This window comes from Misgurnus anguillicaudatus, chromosome 14 (genome assembly GCF_027580225.2).
Source record: "Misgurnus anguillicaudatus chromosome 14, ASM2758022v2, whole genome shotgun sequence".
Taxonomy (NCBI): domain Eukaryota; kingdom Metazoa; phylum Chordata; class Actinopteri; order Cypriniformes; family Cobitidae; genus Misgurnus; species Misgurnus anguillicaudatus.
Window position 1 is genome coordinate 18,946,591 of NC_073350.2, and position 22,511 is coordinate 18,969,101.

Consider the following 22,511-nt stretch of genomic DNA (forward strand, 5'->3'; position numbering starts at 1 on the left):
AACATCAAATTGATATGCTTAAATGATATTTGACCACCATATCGCATTTTAAAGGGCAAATATCCACACACGCACACATTTCACCATCTGGTTTCATTTACTCTGGAAGCCTTTCCCTCCTCCCTTGTGTATCCATAACCTGATAAACATGTGGTCGGTAAGCGTCAAATCTCCTCTCATCTCCTGCAGTCCGTTTGAAGTTTCTCTTCAAGCTCATCAAAGATTCTCATTTGAGATACAAAGAAACGTCCCTCTTGTTTTTACCAAGCCCGCTTGATTTTGGCCCTGCTGGCCTTTAGGGGCATGAGCGAAGAAAAGAAAACGGTAGGCCTATGTGTGTCATTGTTCATTGTCATTGACCTTGGTGAAATCGAGTGGTCCTGATCTCCTGATGTGAAAAACCTGTTTATCAGAAATCAATAGCCATTTTCTAGTCTTTTTTAATCCGAGGGACAATACATGTCTTTCTGCAGTACTGATAATATCTGTCTGACCTGAGGGCTTCTAATGTGAATAAGTCTATTCACCTAATTAATTGCATCCAAACTCAGACAATATTGATGAGTGTTGATGTGTTATACAGTAAATGACAATATTTAAATTGACCTACACCTGAAGCTACATGCCATTTGTTATGCACATATGCTCATATTAGTTTCTGCCAGGGGTCCCCAATGTGGTGACCGTTGAGTCTGTGAGTCTGTGGTGCCCACCAAAGCACATTCTATTAATAGTCTCAATTGTAAGATTTATTTATTACATATTTTTTTATATTAGCTTGGTTTACGTATATTAAAGCAACACTAAAGAGTTTTTTTTACCTTAAAATAACATTTCCAAAAAAGTTTCAGTTGTTCATCCATTCGAAACAGGGTGAACATTCACATTCGCTTTGCAGCCCTCTATCGGCCAAAACCGCACTAAAGAAGTTTCCAACCGTCGGGTCGCGGTCCTGTAGTTCGAGTGAAAACTATAAAAACTACACATATCTATCACGGACAATTGCATCCTCATGCCAAAAGTGTATTATTGGCATGCATTTTAAGTTTTGAGCGTTTAAACTTTAATTTTCTTTGAAGCTGCTCTTGCATGAGTACACCTGCCGCGCGCACACACAGCAGCCTGTCATCAGTGCACGTGAACAGAGCGATCTCTCTCACGTCTTAAAGCTACAGTAACCTAATTCATCTCTCAATAAAATCACTCTCTGCTCTTGATTAAGGAATTGTGATACTTCATACGAATGCGTGTATATTTAATTCATACAGTAAAGATTGTGAAGTGTTTAATTTTCATTACTTTTAAGACATAAACCTTTTTAAAGAGATATTAAATATCTATTTGCAGAAAAAATATTTGTGCTTATTTATTTAACACAATAATATACCTAATATTACTGCAATTAATATAACAAAGGCAACATCTGTGGTATTACTTTATCTAGAAAAAAAGTTAACAGTTACAGTCATTAAAGAGCTTTCATATCAGCTTAAAAAAAAATCTGTATCGGCCGATCACAAAGATAACAAATTGGTAATTGGTATCGGCTGCAAAAATCCTGATTGGAGCATCCCTAATATTAACATTTTAAACATAACTAAAACATACACTGTAAAAAATACTTTGCCTTAAAAAATTTTGTTGAATCAACTTGGATTTACAAGTCATTTCAACTTAATATTATTTATCTTGACTAGAGATCAGTTGTTATAACTACAGGTGAGTTGTTATAACTTATAAATTTAAGTTGACTTTTCTCAACTATATTTTATAAGTTGTGACAACTAATTTCTGTTGAGATGACTTGTAAATCTGAGTTGATTTAACAAAAATTTTTAAGGCAGCAAAGTTTTTTTTACAGTGTATCAACAAGTAAAACAAAAACGTTGTCCTCCAGATTGTTTTATTTATTGTGGTAGCCCTTGCTCACAAAAAGGTTGGAGACCCCTGATTTATGCTATGGTATTGTAGCAACGATTGTAAAATTTCATTTGTACCACTTTCTATACTAAAAAAGAAATGGCCCTTTCACCCAGTACACCTTTGCACCTAAAGATTTCATATTAGTACCTCAGAGGTAGATATTGGTACCAAATAGTGCATATTAGTACCTCAAAGGTGCATTTGGTATACATATCTGTACATACATTGGGACATTTTAAAGGATACTTCCCTAGGAAGACCTTGGAACCATTTTTTGACCGTTTTTTTCCTGACAATGTAAATGTGCATTTACTGTGTCCTTCTAAAGGGCAACGCAGTTAATTCATGATTAAGTTTTACCTCATTACGGAGAACACAACTCTTTACTCCAAGCTAATGCTTTAAAGAGGGGCAAAAGTTCACTGACCACATCTGCTTTGTATTGGCTATTTAAGCATGCGTGGGTGTTTGTGTGCGTGATTTGACTTCACACTTATTCCATTTGCAGATAACAGGCTGGCACGCAATGATTTTCCCCATAGAATATTACTCAAACTTTGAACTGAGTAAACACTGTAATCTGCATCCACCTAAATGCATTATGGCTATGAAGGCCATGCGGCACCGGTGCCCTTTGCAGATGCGGTGAGCCTGGCTTAATCTTCCTAATGTCGAGGATGTTAAAGAATAGATAATGAATCCTCCGGGTGCTGATTCACTGAAAATGAGCTTGACAATATGGCTGTTGAACGTGTTAAAAGAACACAAATAGAACAGGACATCCAGCCCTGGGTGTATAATTGACCACAGTGTGTGGGCATATAAATGTACTTCAAAGAGACCCAAAAGATCACCCTAATGAGCGTATAAACCTGTGCTTTTTAGCAAGGCTAAATTTATTCTGAATAATAAGAGGCCGGACAGGTTATTAATATAGTGTCTGTTGGCCATTTGATTATAGGCCCATGTGAGAATCTTGTTTTTTTGTACTAATAACTTTGTTATTATGCATATGTCATACAGGTTTGTCATTTAGAAAATATTTTGACTTGTAGTACAGATATTACAGTTGCAACTCCACTGGAGTGTGAAGGACACAATGGTAACAGCTGATGGAGGGAACCTTGAGGGATTTGAAACTGCAACCTTTCAGGCATCTGGTGAAATATTTATGCACATAGCCGATAATTCATTTGTAAAAAAAATCATATGCTTGCCTTCGTTTAGTATTACAGTACGTTGTACCCCACACTTGAGGTGAAAGGCCTCCTAGCATGGCATACTGACCTCCCGGGGCAGTTGCGGTAAAATACGTAGATACACCTGTTTGAGCAATCGCCATAAATTATTGATCTGCAATATGCCATTTTGATGCAACAATACGTACATTTTTTAACAGTACAGTGTCATGTGCTGTATCTTGTTGTGTTTGACGCAGTTAACGCAGTGTTGATATAATGTTTACACTTTACATAAAGAACGTACAAGGGAAATAAAAAAGAGAAGAGCAATAAAAAGCATTGAATACTTAAAATGCATGAAATGAAATTAAAATACGGAATAAAAATGAAAGTAATTAAAGAGAGAAGGCCCTTGTGAATGGAGAAATGTGTTTTGAGGATCTTTTTAAAATTGTTATTTGAGTCAACCCCTCATATGCTGCCTTAGAGAATTGCACAGCTTGGGGCCACTTTACACATTCTTACTAACAAATATACACCAATTACTGCATGAAATAAAAATCTGTTGCTTTGCAGGTGTCATCTCAACTTAATATTGTTTTTGGTAGTTTTGTTTTTTTTGGTGTTTTTTTTTGTATGTGGGGCCTTTAGTGCTTGCAACAATTGACCCCAAAGTACAACACTATTATTTTCATCCCAGCGTTAGGTCATAAAGGGACCAACACAAACCATTGGGTTGTAATTTAACCTACAGTATGCTGTTGTTTCAACCCAAAATTCTAGGTTGTTTTAACCCATTGTGGGAAAAGTACTCACATCCTTTACTTACAGTAAGTAGAAGAACAGATACTCATGTTTAAAAATCCTCTGGTAAAAGTTAAAGTATCGACTACACTTTTTTGTTAAAGTAAGTTAAAGTAAAGAAATATCGGCTCTCACATGTACTTAAGTAAAAAGTAGCCAATAAAACGACCTGTTTTAGTGTCACTGGTAACTAGACCTCACAACATTTTAATACAGAAATACATAAAGATTTCAGCTTACGATGCAGCTTACTACTCTCAACTGTTACGCCTATTTCAGTGCTAAAAATCAACATTATTTTGTGTATTTGGTATAATACAATGTGTTTGCATGGTTTATGGTTAAAAAACATTATTTTTTACTTACATACCGTACATTTTTGCTCCAGATTTCACTCTCGTCCTGAAACGCATGGATTTGAAAAGCTCTGATTGGCCAGCTAATCTGTACGTTGTGATTGGCCTGAATAACTCTGATGTCAGCTGGAAATGTGACGCTCCTTACCATGTTTGAAAGATTCGGTTGCTAAGAGTTAACTTACAGGCTGTGAGTCCAAAGTGGGAGGGATTATGATAATGTCGGTCTTGTCTACATCACCAATCAGAGGAAGTAAACTGTTGCCTACAATCTGTGTGTTTGTTGTAGACCAAGAAAAGAGATTTAAATTGAAGACGATAACTCGCGTCATTATTTACTTTGGGGTATGTACTTTTGCATATCGTAACATGTACTAATACACACATAAACACCAAAAAACGTGAATTGGACCATTGGTGCTCTTTAAACCAAGGTGATTATTCCTCATCTCTCAGAAAACGTTAAATATATTAAGACAACTCTGACATCCTTACAAATTTATTTTAAATTTCCTTTACACTTATGAAATTGCTTCATACTTGTTTGTGTGTTTCATATGTGTTCATGCATAATTGCTTCATCTGTTTGCATATGCAGATTTTTAATAAATTAACCAAAACATGCTAACCTGTATATTTAAATGTCAAGGAAAAAGTCATTAACTGGGTAAGATCTGTGGTGGAATGCCTTAGTTATTTTATTTATCCTATTCACCTGCAGTGCTTTGTCCAATGTATGCACGTAACATTAGCGCATTTTAATTTGTTAACACTTATTTGCATGTGGTGATAATGATTACATTATAAGACGCAAACTGTATTTACCTTTCAACGGAAGCGCGACGCTTTTTCCGGCAGCACTGAGTGCTGAGTTGAAAAGTATTGGGTAAAAAGCTCAGCTCGTCAATGTCTCTATCACTCGGCTGTCCTTTCACAGTGGAGGAGGGGCAGGACAAATATCACAACAACTAACCAGAAGTATAATACCAACCAAAGCGCTTAGCTGAAAACAGATGGCAGTCGACGTCTGCCTGGTTTAAAATATAACTGAATAGTACCTGTGGACACTCGCAGGGGCGGAGGGAGGGAAAGAGAGATTGCATGGAAACTCAACAAATCTCCCAACTTGAGATAAGTCTACTTAAGTACAATAATGAAGTATTTGTACTTCTTTACTTCCCATCTCTGTTTTTTTAACTCAACAGGCTGGGTTCATCCCTTTTTCGATCAAAAGCTGGAACCAACCCAGCATTTTTTAGAGTGTATTATATCACCTTGAACAAAATGAAAAGTATGCACAAAATTCTGTCTGTCTCATTAGCTACACATTTTCTAAAATCTGCACATTTTAGAAATCGAATTACTTCGTAGGCATCTAATAGACATTGCACGAACACTTATTGTAAAAAAGAGTGCTGAATAATTTTTATTATAATCATAGGAGAAACACTTTAAGTGCTTATGGTTCTACATACTGTAGCACCATATGGTTTTACATAGGTGTTATATAGCACTTAAAGATGTTCCCATATTATTACAAGCAACTAAACCACTTTTACTGCTATTAAGCACCATCCGTTTTTAAATGTATAATTGATCAGGACCATCTCACTGCATTTAGCATCTAACAGGTTTTTCGAAACTCACTGCATTGTGCTATTTCATGACTTTGTGAAAACTAACACATTAAAATTGTCTTTAATGACACGTTAAAGGAATAGTTACCCAAAAAAAATTCTGTCATCGTTTTCTCATTTTCGTGTTGTTCTAAACCTGTATGAAGTTCTTTTTTCTGATGAACACCAAAAAAGATATTTTGATAAATGATTGTAAATGCATAGCTGATCAACCATTGACTTTCATAGTAGGAAAAACAAATTTGATGAAATTCAATGTGTACCGTCAACTGTGTGCTTACCATCATTTATCAAGATATATTCTGTATAATTTATCACAATACTTCCATAATATTTGTTTTCCTACTATGGAAGTCAGTGGTTACAAACAGTTACCATTATTTATCAAAATATCTACTTTTGTGGTCATAATAAAAAAGAAATTCATACAGGTTTAGAACAACATGATGACGAAATATACATTTTTGGGTGAACTATCCTTTAATAATCATTGCAATAGCATAAATAAATAGTATGACAAAAGAAAGATGTTCTACAACATAACTACATATTGGGTTGTTTAACACCATGCCTCCTATATGTGACCATCTGCGTCACTGTTAATTAACGTCTGTTCATTTTTATATTATTCCGTTCTTGACTTTAGTTTGTCTTAAGGTCATTATGAGAAGGAGACTTTTATTCTCTCGGCAAAAGCCCAGCAGAACACTAATGATGCAAAATTGATAGGATAATTGTTGACTGAAGCAGTCCATCTTTTCTGCAGGACTCACGGCACTGACAATACAGACTTTCCTGCCAAACAACCAAATAATGACATTGCGTCTGAGTAGAAGACAGAGACAAAGAGATAACTCCTATGCAAGCCGACAACAGCATCTACCCGTAGGTTATGCACATAAACGCGCATGCACGCGCACGGACCAAAAATTGCTTCGCATCAGCAATTCGGTAGATGGATGATACCGAGGATGGAGAGCTGGTTCTTTCCCTCCAGCTCCGTGCTTCCGTCTTAAGATAACTTTGCGACAGGTGTCTTTAGCTGTGAAGGAATGATAAATGGCCCTGTTTTACTCTCTCTCTCTCAAGCTTAAGCCAACTTCACAGAACAGAAAATAAACAGCAAACCCTCCGCCGTGCGATGTGAAATCACAGATCATCTCCGCGAAGCCTCTCATCACATGTCGAAAATTAAAATATTCATCCAAAAATGATCATAGAGCTGTTGAGGTCAATTAGAAGCTTAACGTGAAGGACCGCCTGAAACATAGTTATCATTACGCACAACAAGCTACTCTAAAATGTCAGCTCTAATCATTTTCTTAGACGGAGCGTAATGAGCTGACATTTGGCATGGAGGTAGATAGGATTAACGCTACTAATGGCTAAATTAATGGTGCTAAGAGTCTCACTGAATGGTGGGGGGTGTAAAGACATCCCAAAATGAGCGTGATTTCTTTAGAAACACTTATTATGGAAGCAGGATGCAATTAATCAGAGATGTTGAAGAGCGCTGGGCCGTGACCTATAAGGGTGGTACGACTCAGCACGATTCGCACGTGCGCGACACCCACTCGACTGTCTCGCGAACAATCGGGTTTTAAAGCATTAATATGGCGGCACACCCTACAGAGAGACTAGATTAGGCTCTTGTATAACAGTGACACGCTTTCATTCGTCACTCTCACCACCACGCCACTTTAAGATGTGAATGGGATGACTTGCATCGTGTGCTAATTAACAGCATTTGGATGATCTCCAGTTTTGCGATGCGGGAGGAGAAAGCAGAAGAGAGGCGGTGTCTGTGGGTGTGAGAAATGGGAGAGAGAGCAGTATGTAAGAGAACATATGCTTATGTGGTTAGTGGTGTGCAGCGGTGCGCTAATGACTTAACTGCTCCACAGAGAGACTGCACTCGCAGGGACGTCTGTGGATATGTGTGTGTGTTCTCGCATTGATCTGTGTAAAGCTGTGTAACGTATTGAGGTCACATTCTGTGCGTGTTTACATGTTCCAGATGTGCAAACATATTGGGGAGAGAGCAGGGTCTTTATGTGGGAGAATCGTTTTCTTTACGAATTTTACTCTCAATGTGAGTTGAGCATCGAAATGGTGTTTTGCAAAATGTTGGCTGGTTACTGGTAGAGGTCGAGGCTACACAATAATAAACCAAGAATATATATATATATATATATATATATATATATATATATATATATATATATATATATATTTTTTTCAGGCTGTAAATTCTATTATCATCATATTTTACTGTCTGCCACATTTAGCATCTTAGCTCAGGATAGTCAATATCAAATAGCCAATTTTTGTGCCTTCTTCAGCCAATCAGCATCCAGTGTTCCAGAGTCATTAGGCAAATGTCATTTATGGCTCAGGTGTTTATAAAACAGGTTGGTTACTCCTAAGGAAAGAAACTGCCATTGAGATCATGGGAATAATTACAGATACACCAAGAATCAAGAGAATCCTGTGGGCGAAGCCTAGCGTTAGCAACGCAAAGGTCATGGGTTCCATCCTGGGGACCACACATGGGACTGTAAGTCACGTTGGGTAAACGCGCTTGCTAATGAAGAAATGCAAAAGTAAATATCACAAATGGAAGTGTTGGGGGAAAATGTGTGTGTCATTGGCAAGCAGTGACTTTTTAGCAGGTTTGTCTCTTATATATAAAGAGCATGGGCAAAGGAGAGGGCACTTTCACTAAGGGTACTTTACTAGCCTACATATTGCTTATACAGTGTACTCTTCTGTTCTTTGTAATGGAAATCCACAGATATGCATACGCACATCATAGCAAAACCTATAATGTGTCTACGTCCAATGTCAAAATAATAAAAATCAGTCGAGAGTCAAGAGGCTTATACATTTTATACTGTTGCAGATTTACAATGCTGAAACTACACAGTTTAAAAAAACAAACGGTGCTAAATAGCACTAAAAGTGGTTCTTGGCTCATAATCATAGAGGAACCATTTTAAGTGCCATATAGCACCGATGAAGTACATGTGAAAAAGAGTAATGGCATCCTGGCCAAAACTGGCCTACTAATCATCCCCTCATATGCTGATTGGCTATATTACTCTGTCTTCTTAAGGATAGGAACACCATACTAATACCGTATTTGACCCCCTTTCGCCTTCAGAACTGACGTAATTATACATGGCATTGATTCAACAAGGTGCTGAAAGCATTCTTTAGAAATGTTGGCCCATATTGATAGGATAGCATCTTGCAGTTGATGGAGATTTGTGGGATGCACATCCAGAACAGGAAGCTCTCGTTCCACCACATCCCAAATATGCTCTATTGGGTTGAGATCTGGTGACTATGGGGGCTATTTTAGTACAGTGAACTCATAGGCATGTTCAAGAAACCAATTTGAAATGATTCAAGCTTTGTGACATGGTGCATTATCCTGCTGGAAGTAGCCATCAGAGGATGTTTACATGGTGGTCATAAAGGGATGGACATGGTCAGAAACAATGCTCAGGTAGGCTGTGGCATTTAAACAATGCCCAACTGGCACTAAAGGGCCTTAAGTGTGCCAAAAAAACATCCCCCAAGCATTTGTCTATTCCATCTATGCCACGGGCCACCCCTATACATACAAATGCTTGAAGCAGGTGCAAACTGAAAATAGTGTTGTAAAAATACATGACAAGTATCTAAAACTATTTAATAAAGCACAGTTTATGAGAAAAACTACTTTGTTACACTAATGACACTCTGTAATTTGTTACTTTACCCTGATGGGTTTTTCAATTGCAGACAAAATTTATATTTGGTCACATCCTTGTGTCACACAGATGAAAAATAAATTATTCTGCACTTTTCGGTTCACGCAACTCACTGCAAGTTTTTAGCTAATGAGTTTCTGACAGAATTCATTATTTCTTCATTATAATAAATTACCGAAGCTGTTTTCTGACTTTGGCATTTGAGAAAAAAGATTATTAGTTGCAGTAATATTTTGTTGCATGTTGCTGAGACTCCAACCATATGGTTCTTTTCTATTAAAATATTGCAATGCGTGGTGACCTTTAGGACTGATGTAACATTGCGTTGCTTCGTTGTTTGAACTGAGAGAGTTTTAAGGTCAGACCATTTCCTTGACTCAGACAGAATGCTTTTTGTCTATTTGGCATTCTTTTTCTTTTATACTTTTTTCTCCGCACTATTCAATGTTCACCCCTCATTCTCTCATGCGTTTCACTCATTTTGCAGCTAGTTCTGTCTATTCACGTTTTATCTTTTATCCCGTTCCCACTCCTTTCCTCCCAGTCGGACTGTGAAGCGTCTGTCACGCGTTTGCGAGTCGCCACGCTTCTCACATTAATAACTCTAACCTATGAGCAGACGACGATGTTGCAGAGAAATCGTATTTGTCAGTAGATTACATAGGTTGTATCTCTTTCCCTCCCAGGCGACTCAAACGCAAACAGAAGCAGCATCATCACAGCCCACAGCTCAGCCATTCCTTGCTTTTTCTCCTCCTTAGGTCATATTGTTACATTTTTCAAAAGGTTATACTGAAGATAGAAAGCAAGTGAGACAAAAAAAACATTGACATTTGTACGCATTAGAGGAACATTCTCTATGGCCGCCATCTATTTCCTTTCATCAGTAAGAGCTCTGTCTCCAGTTCTGGAGCATTTGTTATTACTGTTATTATTTTTTTCCCGTGCTGCTTTTACCGGGTGCAGATAATCACTGTAATTCATAATGGCAACTTCCATATGGAAGCTGTCATTCAAAGCGCTTTGGGGGCCGCTATTTAAATTTAATGGGAAAATATGGTCATGCATATTCCTATACCCACTCAATGATTGTATAATACATCCAGACACAGCTTTCTGCTTGGGCATATGTTTTAGCCTTATTCTCTTATACTTGACTTATTCTCTACTTCTTGACTTTTGCAAACGCACATTTAATACATTTTCATTCAGCCATCATCAGCCAATCAGCATCCAGAGTGTTCCAGAGTCAATAGTCAAATGTCATTTATGGCTCAGGTGTTTAGAAGACTCCTAAGGGAAGAAACTGAAATTGAGATCATGGGAATAATTACAGATACACCAAGAATCAAGAAAATCCTCTGGGTGGAGCATAGCATTAGCAACGCAAAGGTCACGGGTTCCATCTTGGGAACCCATAATTGTATTCAAAGTATGATGTAAACAAGCAATACAACAACTTAAGCTACTGTATTCATTTCTTTTTAAAAAACCACCATCTCCGTCACTCTCTGACTTTTTAAAAGCAGCAGGGGTAATTTATTTGGCAACTTTTTAGTGCAAAAGATACCTCAATGTGTTAAAAATATATTTATAGTTTGTTTTTGTGAATAAATGGTCTTCCAGTTGTAGAAATTCTGCAACGTTAAAAATGCTCTGAAAAAGTTTGCTGGAGTGCATTGTGTGTCAAGTGGAAAAGTGTCTTTGGACATTTCCTAAGGGAACTGTACTGTAGCGATGTTCAGATGAGCTTGCGAAGATTTTTCCACCTGCACGAATGTGAAAGTTTGGAAAAGCGATTTTTCTCCTTTATGTGTTGATACCACGAGGCGACGGATTTACTTTCTATTCCTCGGAGCTCAAAGCAATCCCACACACATTCACACCAAGCTCTTGAATAAATACTTGCAGGTCTGTCTGATTGCAGTTTACATCCCTATGCCTGTCCCCTGCATAAATTGCACATACATCAGCCCTCGCAACAGTGACCATAATGCACTAGATTATTTTCACAATCCACCCCTGCCTGTGTAAGACCAAATAAAATCTCGCACATATGGGGTTTACATAGTTTGGATCATTTTACAGAACGAAGGAAAAGTCAATAATGTGGACGTGTATCTCCTACACCACATGATTTACTGATGATCAGATTTATTGAATAAACAGTACTGCTTATAAAATTTGTTTGGTAACACTTTACTTGAAGGGGTGTTTATAAGACTGACATGACACAGTCATAATCATGACATGACACGTGCTATGAACATGAAGGGGATTTTATGCACGTTTATGACAACTGTCATTAAGTTTCATTCATTTAATTATGTAATTTTTAATGCAAAGCTGACATTTTTTGAGATGTCTTTGTTATGACAACTTGACATTACCAAGCCAACATAACCAGTGATACAATTTGAATTTGTCATTACATGTCATTAAGTGATAATACGTTTTATAACAGCGTCATGAATATTTTTCTTGACCTCAACTACAGTGGAACAAATGTAATTTGTCATTTAAATGTCATTAAGTGTTAATATTCTGTCATATAGTTTTATAACAGCGTCATGAATATTTTTCTTGACCTCAACTGCAGTGGTACAAATATAATTTGTCATTAAAATGTCATTAAGTGTTAATAATCTGTCAAATAGTTTTATACCAACATCATGAATATTCAGTTCATAATGGTTTTTTTTTGTTGTTGTTAAGTTTCCGCCATGTGTTTAACAAATAATATCAATCATCCAAAAATTAAGCAATATCGCTCGAGTAGGAGTGTGATATAGCTCTATATCATCACGGCTGTGATTAGGCCAGAGGCACGAGGCCGTAGGCCGAGTGCCGAGTGCCGGAGGCAATCACAGCTGTGATGATATAGAGCTATATCACACGACTCCGAGAGCGATATTGCTTTTATACAACAGTTCGACGGCACACGTTTGAAAAACGAAAACTAGAGAACAACAATGGAGTTATTTTAAAAGCCTCTTTGTTTGAGAATTACTTCTTCCGCCACGGATTTGAGGGCGGCCAGAATGACAGGTAAAACTTTCGGCTGCTTTGAAGCTCATAACAACTCAATGGACGGAAAAGCCGTTACTTTATATTACCGTTTCTTGGTCACAAAGTGTAGTTTTAAGATTAGTTCAGTCGAGAATGTATATGTATTATATTTAAATCTGCAGTCGATTAGTAAAGATAGCGCCTGTTTGAACGTTTGCTTAGTGAGATTCGGTACGAATGAGAACCAAAGCATGAGCGGACGTCAGTGTTCACTCGCCCCGCTGACCACCGCCCTCTATGGGCTACATCTCTGACAGGGATTCCCTGGCTCTCATGTTGGCCTTGTTTGTTTATGATCGTCAAATGAGATCAAATCAGCAGTATTTGGTGTCATGATCAAACTATTACTTGTTTTTTATTCATATTTAGTGTCTTTTGTGTTGTTATTGTTTTGGCGCGAGGTAAAAGTTAATAAAACTATACTTGTATAACGTTACTATTGCTTTCTCATTTATTCTTAACGCGATACGAGCACTCGATTATTATTATTAAACTTTGTTCTTGTCAGTACTATATAAAACGTTTTTTTATAAGTGTCAGAGAGATGTTTTTGCATGCTGCTTATAAATATACCAGTGGCGATAACATGTTTTAATAGTCGCGTCACGATAAAGTAAATGATCAATGTCCACATTTAAAGCTGCGGTGCTTACCTGCAGTTCCACTGTGTTTTCACGTTCTGATAAGAAATATAGCTCCAGAAAAAAACGAGTATTTATATTCCTCTTTCCAAGTGTTAATCGTCCACACGATGTGACAAGAAATTTCTCCCATTAACTTTAACGTAACATCCAAGAGCGCTGATCCTTGACGGAATAATAACTTCCGATTGGGGATTCACAGACTGATTTATGAGCTAGTAAACTAATGAGACACACGGAGAGTGATTCAAAACAGCGCGTCTGTGTTTTTCCATTCAGAGATTAGCCTGTTTAGGACCTCCATTCACTAGGTGGCGGAATGATACGAAAGGTGAAGCGGTTACAGTGCCGTTATCAGCACAATATCGCATAGCTCTTAGCCAATCAGATTCGAGAACCAGAAAGAAGTGTTGTATAATAAATAAAATTGATAAAATTATATTTTATTGCATTTGGAGACCAATTTTCCTGAAATTAAATGAAAACAGTACAATAATGGATTAAGCCATGCAGCGTTGGGTCCATATTGCTACAAACTTAATTACATTAAATTAAATTGATTAAATGTTTTGATGGTTTTTCTTTTATGTCAGAAAATTTCAGAACCCTCTGTGTGAGGAAGAACAATTTTTGTTAGTTGTCAGCTTTTTATGTATTGTGCACATACATAAAGTTAAGTATAAAATTTTTGACTGTTGCATTTTGTTAAGGTTTTTAAAATTATTTGACATAGTATTAACACTTAATGACATTTAAATGACAGTTTAATGTAATGTTAACCCTTGAAGCTAGGTAGTTTCTTAGGTTTGATAATTATTCTGCTATGTCACGTTTATTACTGATTTATGACAAGTTATGATGTATTGGTTTATGTCAAGTTGTTATAACAAAGACAATTCAAACAATTTCATATTTGCATTAAAAATGATATAACTGAACAAATGACACTTAATGACAGTTGTCATAAATGTGCATACAATCTCCTTCACCTGTCATGTCATGATTATGAAGGTGTCATGTCAGTCTTATGAACACCCCTTCAAGTGTCACCATTTGTTTTGATGAGCTTTTAGGTTTAGTTGGTGGCTTTACTGTAGTTAATGTATGTTAATCTATAACATATATTCTTCATGGACAGAATGTATCAGCACCTGACTTGAATTAATGAAGGGCACAGTGTGAACCCCTCGCAGACAGTCAGGTCACAATCGCTGGCGTGCTATTCACCTCCACTCCAGTGCTGTGGGTTCTGATCATGGGACTATTCATTTTTAATGAGACAGGAACTCAATAGAGAAATGGGGGGTGTTGTGCTCGCTAAAGTTGCTCTGCACATTTCCTTTCCTCCGCCACACATCTTATCTATGTACTGTTTGCTCAGCCACTGCTTTATTCCCAATTTCATTTATCAAACCTTCCTCTCGATTCCTCTCTGTTGCATTTTTTTTATCACCAGTGGAAAAAGTTAGAGGCTAAAATGAGAAAAGTTGAGTTCTTGCTTTAGCCATTATCAATATAAGCTCATATTTTTTCCACTTATCTCTCTCTCTCTCTCTTTCTCACTTTCTCTTTTATGTACCCATAATTCTTCCTCATGTCTGATCTTTTTTCCCACACATTCTGCAGCTCATTACTCTGATTTTCACTTATACGCTGTAAAGCGGCTTTGGAGACATCATTGAAGGGGCTTCGGCCCCGAGATGTAACCGTGCTATGCGACCCTGGCAACAAAAAAGCCAACTAACCGCTGTCAGCTACAGATAAGCCATGTCTGAGCTTTCCACAGCCTTTATTATAGTCTGTGTTTTGGTAACCTCACTCTTGCCTTCATGAGCGTGTCACTCTCGCTGTGTCTGGTCTTCTTTGTACCTGCTGACATGGAGCAAAAGGGAACTTTTTTTTACATGAGACCATGCCGGGCTTATAAAGTCTCGCAGGAGGAGGTTATATGGCTAGCGACAAGGTTTACCAGCTAATAACATTCAGTCCAATGTGATGTGGCTTAGGCATCCAACGTCCCCTGTTGTTTGGCCATATCTTTAACCAAGTGACAGGTGTGTGTCTGTGTCTTCTTTCATGCTTGTGTAACCTATCCTCCTGTCAGATTTGAGAAAGACGTTCCAAGTTCACTCCGGCTTTATTTCGCCTTTCCAGCCCTATCTGAGGCAACAGATAGTCGACTATCTCCATGTTATCTGTGAGCTCCTGAAGAGAAAAACAGCCCAGAGGAGGTAAGGAGACAGACTGTTATAGGTAAAGCTCGGCTGGATACCTCTCGCAGCGCCAGAGAGACATGTGGCGCATATATAGCTTACTAGGCATTTGCTTGTTGACAGTGATAAAAGTTGTGTTTTTTATTTGGTTTTCACTGAGAGTAAAGTAAGGTTTGGGGTGAGTATGGTAAGAGGTTGGGAGCCCTGACAAATGGTAGTTGCATACTGACATTCAGTATCTCAGTGTTTGTAGCTGTTCTGGGTCTGTTTTGACGCTTAGGTTTTGACAGCCCCTTTGCCAGCGGTCTCACTTGTCGACTATAAGGTTTATTCCAGCAACATTAAGGAGACAAGATATCGACCACTCTTACAGGCTGAAGAATTTCTGACACTGTTTTAGTCTTCAGTGTAAGCAAACCTACGTGCTCAGCTCTGTATACACGAGCAGGCAAACTTTTTATTTGCTCGGTTTCAAAAGCCGGCTCAGTTTTCTTAACCCTCATGGACTGTTTGGGGCCATACACACTGTCAGTTGTCTGTTTTGGTATCTACTGTTGTATTTTTGTAGAATGTATTATTAAATGCTGAGGTCCTGTTGACCCCAAGTTACAACAGCATTACTATAACAGTCACATTTCTGTAAAGTCTATATGTACTTTGTGATAAAACAAAGGGTTAAGTTGTAATAAAAATAAAACAAAAATGCAAAAATAAAAATGTGTGATTGCAACACAAAGGTCATGGGTACGATCCAAGGGAACAAACATGCTGATAAAAACAAATGTTTAGATTGAATGCAGTTTAAGTCACTTTGGATGTAATGTATGTGCATTATATATTTGTATGTTATGCGCAGCTGTCATTGCCAGTCTCCAAAAATGAGTCAAACCCTGTTTTTTTATCTAAGGATAATAACTCGAAAACTATACATTGTAAAGATTCCTTCCCGTTTATTATAGGCGGCCACAATGTGGTAGAAGGGTCTGTTGGTGGCGGCCCCTAGTGCCCACCGTGATATTATGATGGTAACGATGCTGTTATAAAGAGAAACAAAGAGTCACGTGTTAAAATTGCAATGAAATGAAACATTATTCTTCAGATAAACATTCATCTATTAAGATAACAATATACTACTACTTACACAGGTGGACCATGATTGATGGAATATCCATACACAAGGAAAGCAAAGCTATGAAACACAAAATAATATTTAGTACCACAAAAACACAATATTATGCACATAATAAATACAGCATTTTTGAGCAGGGAACCACATTATGTGAATAAATTTCGGAAAACATTGCACGTATACCTTTATAAATCCAGAAACTGCATGTTGACACGTCTATAATCATATTTAATCTATGCTTAACGTGTTTGTATGGCTCAAACAGACGCAACTAAATACAAGCATTCAACAACATGACATCCTGCACTTGAATTTATAAGTTAATCAACTTGAATTTTAAATTAATTTCAACTTTCTTGCTATAAATTATAAAAATAAAGCTGATTTAACTTAAGTTACTTCAACTTTATATTTATAATTTATAGCAACTTGTCACTAGTTAAAGACGGAGTGCACAATGTTTCAAAAACGCTTTGGATAAGGAGACGGGCCGACTACCAAAACACACTTGTAGCCAATCAGCAGTAAGGGGCGTGTCTACTAACCGACCTTCTTGCCGGGGTTGCGTATATGTGGGGCGGGCCTTTTAAAAGAAGGTCCAGATTCTATTGGGGTAGGGGCGTGATTGTTTAGGTGATTTCAAATATCAACATTGGCTTTCAAACATTGTCCGCCTTTAAGAACGGTGAATTCATTGTAAATTCAGGTTGGCCTTCACTGCCAATCCATATGAACACACACAAAAAAAATATTTTTATGATCTTAGTTTAGTTTAGTTTAGTTAATTTATTTATAAAGCACACAAATTACAGCACAATGCTGCCCAAGGTGCAATACAAAGAATTACTGAATAGCAATTTTGAAGTAAATTTCACATGCATTTATAAAAGAAAGAAACCATATAAACATACAAATAAATAGAATAAATAAAATTATACACTGGTAAGATGGAAATTGTAATACAGAGCTATTGGCGGCAATTTTTAAATAGAGGAGAAAACTTTAAATAGCCGGTAAGATTTAGAAATGGCGGTCAGTGACTTCTTTTTTTCAAGGGCGCACGATGCGAAGTTCGTCACAACATGTATGTAGCCCGTCGTGTGTGTGGTTCGTAATTTTTATATTTATTTTAAACTTTTATTTTATTAGGCACTTATTTTGACATGACACATGATGCACATGGTTCACATGACGCAACAAACACATATTTTGAAAACACGAGCAACACACGACACTCCGAACACATATTTTGAATTTGCGCCCCTCAGAAAAGCAGTCACGAGCCGCCACTGAGACCCAGTTTTAAAAACAGATAGTGACTTTGCAGCTCTAACATGAAAAGGTAATAAATTCCAATGTCTAAGAGCAATAACTGAGAAAGCCCTTGAAGTTTTAAACAGGAGCTGGGAGTAGTGAGAAAAAGCTGATCAGATGATTTTCTTATCTAGATTCTCTGGTCCCAAAATGATAAAATTTACCATAAGAATATAACATCTTAAAATAAAATCTAACTATTTACAGTACAACATTAAAACCATTTCTTCTGCACCAAGCTCTTTGTCTACAACAGAGATTGTATACTTAACTTATTTTCCTGATATTAGTGGATTTTATTAGTATAATAGTATTTTGACAGCACATTATTCAGTAAATATTATAAACAAACAGATCATGGACTCCGATATCATGTAGTTTCTTTAGATAACAACTGCACATTTTACAGCGATTCTTTCAAACAGCATTTGCTAAATGTAAAAAAACAATTTTTGAAGAATGTTTGCAATTTGCAATGACCTTTGTGTTAGTGAGAAAAACTTTCATTGCAAACTTGAAGGATTAGTCAATTTTCTTAAACAGAAAATCCAGATAATTTACTCACCACCATGTCATCCAAAATGTTGATGTCTTTCTTTGTTCAGTCTAGAAGAAATTATGTTTTTTTGAGGAAAACATTGCAGGATTTTTCTCATTTTAATGGAATTTGATGGACCTCAATACTTAACCGTTTTAATGCAGTTTAAAATTGTAGTTTCAAAGGTCCCAAACAGGCATAAGGGTCTTATTTAGCGAAAGGATTGTCATTTTTGAGAAGAAAAATATGCACTTTAAACCAAAACTTCTCGTCTTCCTCCGGTCCTGTGGCACGTCAGTGCGACCTCACGTAATACGTCATCACGTCAAAAGGTCATGGATGACGTATCAAAATAACGCCCCAGTGTTTACAAGTGAGGAGAAAGAGGACCGTTCCGACATTGTTGTATGTCGAATGATACTAATTAATGTCTTTGTGTCAGTTTATTGTTTAAAATGGTCTGCAAATGTGCATTTCATATATGTAACACGTGACCTATCCACGGCATTACGCAATCACGTGAGGTCACGCTGGCTTGTCACACAGCCGGAGGAAGATGAGAAGTTGTGGTTTAAAAGTGCATATTTTTTATTTTTCTTGCCAAAAATGACAATCGTTTCGCTAGATAAGACCCTTATGCCTCATTTGAGATCATTTAGAGTAATTTAAAAGTGCAATTTTAAACTGCATTAAAACTGTTAAGTGTTGGGGTCTATTAAAGTCCATTAAAATGAGAAAAATCCTGGAATGTTTTCCTCCAAAAACATAATTTCTTCTCGACTGAACAAAGAAAGACATCAACAGTTTGGATGAAATGGTGGTGAGTAAATTATCTGGATTTTTTTATGAAAATGGACTAATCCTTTAAGGCCTCTCGCTTAATGTTGAGCTATCATCTGCTTAACATTTCCTCTTTGAGAATCTTCCATTTTGTCGTCTTATCTCCAAGGCCACCATGCAAAAGGCTTTTGAAATATCTGTGACCCATGACGGTTCAATCTTTTCTATCCATCTCTCTGCACAGCACCGGCAAGACGTGAGAAACAGATGAAAGAAACACGCAGCTGTCAGCCAGGATCATATCCAAGTGTGTTCATCACTTTCACCCCTTCTGTCTTTACCTCCCATAAGCTGGAAGCAAATGAGAAATATTGTCGTCCGTATGTTGGAAAGCGGCGTCTAATAGATTTCATTTAGTGCTCCGTGATTTGGCCAGATAATAAAATTTAAACTGCAGCATTTTTTAATCTCATATTGCTTACACGTGTGAAGTAATGCAGATAATATAGATAAATAAAAAATCAGTTAATATTTATCCCCCAGAGGAGGGTGCGTTTCAGACCAATCTCTTTATATGTAATGGCCATCTGTAACTGCAATTATTTAATAGGCAAATTGAAGCCTGTCTAGCTTGTTTTCTTATTGGATAGCCAGTAATACATTTATTGGACTCATTAATGTTTGCTGCTTTTAGGCTGTGTGGACAAAATTAGCTGGATGTTATATGAATGTTTAGAGTTGAAAATTGATTTGTTTTCATTAAGTGCTGGATATATAAATAGACACGGTATGATGTCAACAAAGTCTGCACTTAAATAAGTCTTTATTTTTAATAAGCTTGCATGGTGGAGCAGAGACTAATAGTTTATATCTAAATATGCCCTTAAGTCATTGGCTTTCCAATGTAATGCTGCTTCTTAGACCGAATTAGTTGGAAAAAGCAAGGGTTTGACTGTGGTCATGTACTGTAAGCCATTAACTGTGTCAGGTATTATGTGGCTCTTTTTAAGCTTGACAACCTTAGCATTTTCAGGCTCCCAGAAAACGGATTTTGCTTAGCTCTCTCGACAGCGTTACCCGTACAGCGATCGTGTCTAATGGATTTTCCAGCTCCGCGATGGCTGAATACACAGAAAAGTTACGACGAGACTGACAGAGAGGTCATACGCATCCTTCTTTAACTTTTTCATGCTGTAGATGTTTATCTATTAACAGGGGGACCTGCTCAATGGCCCTGGAGTTGATGGGACGGTAAAAGAGATACGCTGCTTTGTTAGGAAATATGTGACCTCGCTGAGAATATCCAGCTATTTTTGTGATTTACGGCTTTCTGCATAAAAACATCCTACATAACGTAGAGAGCATTTTGTGGAAATATAACCTTGATATCATGTCAAAATCAATGTGAAATCATTATTAGATTACAAGACTTTTGTCTGGGCCATGCACAGTATGTGAATGCAGACTTCCACTACGCTCCCAATGTGTGTGGGAATATGTCCCATTGTCCTGACCATTTTGTCCTATGAGAACAGTAATAGATATCAGAATGTGTGCCCTGCTATTCATTTTAAATATCATGCTTTCTTAATATTGCAGTATGACCTTAGAGTCGAGGTTTTTAACCTTGAGTCTACAGACCCCTGAGGGTCTGTGAAGGTCCTTGAGAGGAAGGATATATCCATAAATGTTTCCAAATAATCTAGGTTGATGGGGAGGGAGTCTGGATAGGCAGCAGTGGTTCTCAAACGTTTTCCGCGTGCGGCCCCCCTTGTGTACGGTGCATTCCTTCGCGGCCCCCCCAAAGAAAATTTATGAAAAAAAAACTGTTCTAAAATTTAACATTTTAATTAAACAAAACATATTAAGTTATACAAAGTAGTGCTGTTGGTTAGTAGCCTTATTTTTTTAGGTTTAATTACACAGATTCATGACAAAATGAATGTATTTTATAAAATGTCATAAAACTGGGGCCCCCCTGGCACCATCTCGCAGCCCCCCTGGGGGCCACGGACCCCAGTTTGAGAACCACTGGGATAGGGACATGATGAGTGGTTTTTAAACCTCTTCCTTAGAGTCGTGCTTTGCTGCTTTGTAATGTCAACAAGATTCTTTTACATGTTTGTAGTTAAAATCTTTTAAGGCTGTACAAAGAAATCCTAGTAGGCCAACATAATGACAATTGATTAAAGGGAGTTGAGCTGTTAATAATAAAGCACAGTGGAGCATTGCCTGGCCCACTTTATGTCTAGCTCATTTGCAGCGCAACATGATAAAAAACAAATCAAGAAGACAAAGGCGTTTCGAAAGTCGCTGGAGATCCAGAAGGCCTGTAGTGAGCGTGTCCTTTAGAAGGTCAACTTCATGATCAATGGATGAAAAAAAGAAATCCGGAAATCACAAAGGGAAGATGGCTAACATACTGTGGAGAAAAGACGTGAGCTTTTGACCTTTGAGGGTTTTGTTCCACGGTAAGATCAGAATCTGATAGGAAAAAACTCTTAGCAGTCGTTGCACGGGGAGGACGGGAGATAGTCAGGCCTGTCAAACCTATTGTGTCTTTGCTCTTTGAGAAAACAATGAGTGTCCCCATGGACCAAGAGTGCGGCCACCTGCCACTAAATGGCAAAAGAGGAGATTGCTTTGACAGTAACCTGCGGAGGCTGCCGCCCTGGCTGCGTGTGCATTTACATCTGTGTATGTGTAAATTAGACATGGAAAGGTCAAAACTCCTGTTTTATAATTTTATGTGAGCCTACAGTTTCCACCACCCAGTGTGGTTTAACAGCCAGAGAGCGCATGCAGATCTTAGCATGCTGACTTGTCACACGGTGCATCGGTCAGGTGGTGCTGTCATTGGAAAGTCCTACAGTACAAAATAAGTCAAGATACGTTATTTTTAAACTTGTCACACATGTCACACTACATCGCCAAAAGTTTGGGACACCTGCCTTTATATGTACATGTACCTGCATGACATCCCATTCTCAATCCATAGGGTTTAATATGGAGTTGGTCCACCCTTTGCAGCCATAACAGCTTCAATTCTTCATGGAAGACATTCTACAAGGTTAAGGAGTGTGTTCATGGGAATCTTCTAAAAGCACATTTGTAAGGTCAGAAACTGATGTTGGACGAAAAAGTCTTGCTTGTAGTATCCGCTCTAAT

General features: G+C 37.6%; 1 protein-coding gene across 3 annotated transcripts in view; it reads left to right on the top strand.

The window, feature by feature from the left end:
- The window catches only part of cdh4 (cadherin 4, type 1, R-cadherin (retinal)), a 294,301-nt gene that overhangs the window by 135,088 nt on the left and 136,702 nt on the right, over positions 1–22,511 (top strand). Inside the window, exon 1 of one of the 3 annotated variants that reach the window (XM_055183498.2) lies at positions 15,476–15,600. The exons of the other annotated variants lie outside the window; for them this stretch is intronic. The gene's annotated coding sequence lies outside the window, so the exon portion shown is untranslated. Of the gene's footprint in view, positions 1–15,475; positions 15,601–22,511 lie in introns of those variants that run through there. 3 annotated transcript variants of the gene reach the window in all.